The 4,183-nt window shown below is 32.3% G+C and overlaps 1 long non-coding RNA gene across 1 annotated transcript; it reads left to right on the forward strand.

Annotated features, from left to right (window-relative positions):
• The first annotated feature begins 393 nt into the window (after window positions 1–393).
• LOC127870423 (uncharacterized) lies at window positions 394–3,005 on the forward strand. Its single transcript, XR_008044815.1, has 3 exons — window positions 394–1,148; window positions 1,317–1,444; window positions 2,412–3,005. It is a non-coding gene; the product is annotated as an uncharacterized LOC127870423 (long non-coding RNA).
• The last annotated feature ends 1,178 nt before the right edge of the window (window positions 3,006–4,183 follow it).

Consider the following 4,183-nt stretch of genomic DNA (forward strand, 5'->3'; position numbering starts at 1 on the left):
AAAACCTAAAAATTATAAAGCGTTGCAACGCGAAACGATTGAATAATTTGGAGAGTTCTGTTTTTGTCGTTTTAATTTACGAAACTACGAAGATTGCTTATATAAGGTATAAAATACAAATACCGTGTATGCTCGGCGGAATAGCCGAGAGGGCTAATGCGTTTTTACTTCAGACTAACTCCAGGACTCCGGGGGTCACTGGTTCGAGCCCTGGTACCGGCTACTTTTTTTTCCTTGTTTTAATTTATTCTTGATTTTTTTCTAGAGCTTTTAAGATCCAATGTTTACATTTATCAATATAAAGCATTTAATGACAAACTTCAAAATATGCCAAAATCTGTGAAAAGGCCCCTTTAAGTAATTAGTATACAAGACCAAGTTTGCACAGCGTATTGCAATATGTCACAGGATCATCTGAACGCTTTGATAGCAGTACAAGCCTAATGCGTACTATTGCGAGTGATATGAACTATTTTTGTAAGTGAAAAAGTTTACGCCGATACCGACACGTTTAACTTGTTTTCAGTAAACACTTGCGAATTAAAATCAGTGTCGACCCTCGCTGATGAAATCTGCAAAACGCATTGTATAGTTATGATGCATCATGATATAAAATTGTTTATCCTTCGTCAAAACAGACTTGTTTTGTTGATATGAACTTGATATTATACATTAAATGCATGTTTAAACATGTTTCATTTCCAGCAATCGGCTGAACCATATGCCGCTCAAAATATATATTGTTATGTCGAATGTTGTAAATGTATACATCGTTTAAGTGGCACATTTCTTATGATTTAATCTAAATATGATGTAATAAGTTTATGTAAAATTGATATCATCTTTGAATATGTAACTATTCGTTTCGTATATGATTTGGCTTAAACATTGTACTAAGTTTTCTTTCGTGCTGGTGCAGATTAAGTTTCACTTTGCTTCTATTTGCATAAAAGTCCGAAACTCAACCAAACTGAAACGTCAGACCCACAAGCAACCAGTCCCCATACACTCGGGCCTACAACTGCCCGACATGAAACTCGCGGTACCATAAGCATTGGCTTCATTGCATCCGTATCCGTAGCGTCGGTGGTTGGACTTCTGGCGGTCATCTTAGTTATTTATATTTGCCAAATGAGAAAGAAACGTCGGTAAGTGAATTTTATTGCAAATGTAATGCACAGTTTTGATTCTAAGCGGATGATATCATTATATAAAACGTAAATATATAACGTGAAATATTTATTTACAACATTGGTCGTCATCTTTTCATGACAAAATAGAAACATGTGAATTAAAAAGGAATACATACTTTGAAGAACGTCAGCTGGTCAACACAATGGGTAAACAGAAAGATCACAACCCGCCATAGAGCAATCTTATGATCAATGTTCTGCACGCGCTCCACACGAAGACCATCAGTACGATTACATCATCCCTGCAGACGGTAAAAAAATGCTTAAAGTAATATAGATACTCAAAAGCAACGAATATTTCGCAAACTATTTCGTAAAATATAGTTAACCCATACAAACATTTTTGTTCTTAATAACAATAGCCACAATTTCAACGCTAGATGCGGTATGGTAAAATAGATTTAACGAGATGCAAAATGCTCCTTTTTTGTGGCACAATAAATTCCATTTTAATTTCCCGCAACGATACCTATTCATACGACATACGAACACTTACATGGTGCACGAACATGTAGTGCATATATTTTCACACAAAAATACACAAACAAAAGGAGAATTTTGTATCTTGTTCAATTTATTTTACCAGAACACACAATTTACCTAATTTCCGACATTTTGGCTATTGCTGTAAGAAACATTGATATTTTATGTGTTAATTTTATTTTTCTAAATATTGTACTAAATATTCGTTTATTTTGAGTGTTTATGGGCTTTTAACACTATTAAAATGGTGTTCTTAGATGGAGATTATATATACGGTAATACAAGTTTTAAGTTGTTCAGTTGATATATCTATTGTAATAAATATCTTTTATATATGGATATCATACACAAAGACTGCGATGCAATCATCTGTATAAGATATTAAACAATCCATAGACATGTTTAGTACTTGAATGAATGTATAAGATTGAACTAAGACAAACGAAAGACGAAAACTTAACAGTAAATATGTTCTTCTTGAGCACTAGATAATTGTAAAAAAGTTTTATTCCATGAGTTATATACGGTCGCTTACGGTCGTGTTCCTTTTTATATGTTTTCATCTGCAAATTAAAACAACAACCATTCGTATGTTTGAACTAAAATCTGATATTAAGGACGCAAATTATGTATTGGCTGAAAACACGTATACATAAGGAAGATCAATGTGTAATCGAAGATTCTGTTGTCTTAAAATACGTTTAAGTTCATTGTATAACATTTTTGATATTGTAGGTGACGGCTACCTAGAAGTGACAGCGGGTTCTTACACTGCAACATTCAAGTGCTAAGATGTTTTATAGGACAGCGGAGCATTAAATTGGACAACACTTTTCCACAGAGGTTCAAGCCCTAGCTCCCAGAACAAACATTTTTTTTAAACATTTTGGCAATTGCTTTATTATTAGTGAAGGCATAGAAAATGGTTTACATAAAAAATGCTTGTGTTCGAAAGAATGTTACATTCAAACATATTCAAATGAACATGTATTTAAAATCAATATATAGCTATTACAGCAACTCTACCAGATGTCTTTAGGTAGACCTCGTATTTAAATACATTGAGATGAATATGCAAGTATACATATAGCAATAATACCATTTGTTTGCCGCTATCATTAGGATTGAAATAAAATATCAGGGGATAAGAGGGCTACATGGAATAGTCGTGTAAATTGAATTTATAGATGGCCCGTCGCTTTAATATTATTCAGAGGTATGGTTGCTGTTTCTTCTCGTACGCGTTAAAGGGTTATCTTATTAATATTCCAAACGTTGCATAAACAACATTTTAAATGGGAAATAAATTAGTTTTGCCTTAAAGGCGTGATTGCCAACTTGTGTAGCTTTTTTCATGTCATTTCATGTCATGTCATGTCCAAGTGGATTGGAAACAAATATACATTTTTAAAGCATGGAACACGCGGAAGTACACAGTATACCGTTTTTTGGAACACGGCTTTTGACATTTGTTGTTCTAGCGAACAACTAAAAATGTTCGAGTCACCTAAATATCTGAATCTTATTTTTTTTTTACTATATATTTTATTGTGGAAGTGAATATTTGAAGAAGCAACATTACCAAGTGGGTGAAATCGATCATTTTTTTACATAATTGGTTTTCTACTGAGTTAAGTCCATTTGCCAACGCAATTGTATTTAACTCATAATAACTATTAGATTTATTGTGTAAACATTATTTAAAGACGAATAATAACAATTACATGTTTTGTTTATTAATCCAACCATTCTTATGCCACGCTTTGGAACATGACTGTACAATGCTTAACGTTCATTTAAAACTACAGATATAATCCTATCGATACAAGTTTAAAATGATGAGATGTTTTGGAAAAAGCGATGACGTCAACGTATGCGCAATGACATTTTTATTATAGTTTAAATAATCAAGCACAATGACGTTGTGAACAAATAGTGGATTTTAATGGCAGGAGTCTCATAAGTTACAAACATAAAACGTTAACAATAAAACATGCAGATACATACACTTGAACGCAGGTATTTAATCATGAATATATCATTGGCATCCTTTTCGACGTTTATTCGGAATTCAAACATAATGTAGTAAAACATATTGACGAAACAAATAAACTGGTATAAATAATATTCTTTCACAAAGCGTTTACGTCAAGTTGAGCCATTATATTAAGAAGACTTGCATATGAATATTTTATCCAATAATGTGTTAATCAATACATCATAAAGCAAGTTTCGCAGAGCGATTTTTATAAATTTGCAAACATTTCAGATGATGCAAACAATGAAGAAACTAAAAATGTTCCAAACATTAATGCGGAAACATATTATAATTGTACCAATTAAACTAGAACTTGTTTAAACATGTTGATGAATAAAGTGATGGTGTCATAGAATAATTATTCTTCGAAGAACAAGTTAGAAAACACGAACTTTGAAACATATTGCTCTTTACCAATAATAACATACTTTTACACAACAACTGCTTTACAACATTTTCTTAAACGAAG

Source organism: Dreissena polymorpha, chromosome 2 (genome assembly GCF_020536995.1).
Source record: "Dreissena polymorpha isolate Duluth1 chromosome 2, UMN_Dpol_1.0, whole genome shotgun sequence".
NCBI lineage: Eukaryota > Metazoa > Mollusca > Bivalvia > Myida > Dreissenidae > Dreissena > Dreissena polymorpha.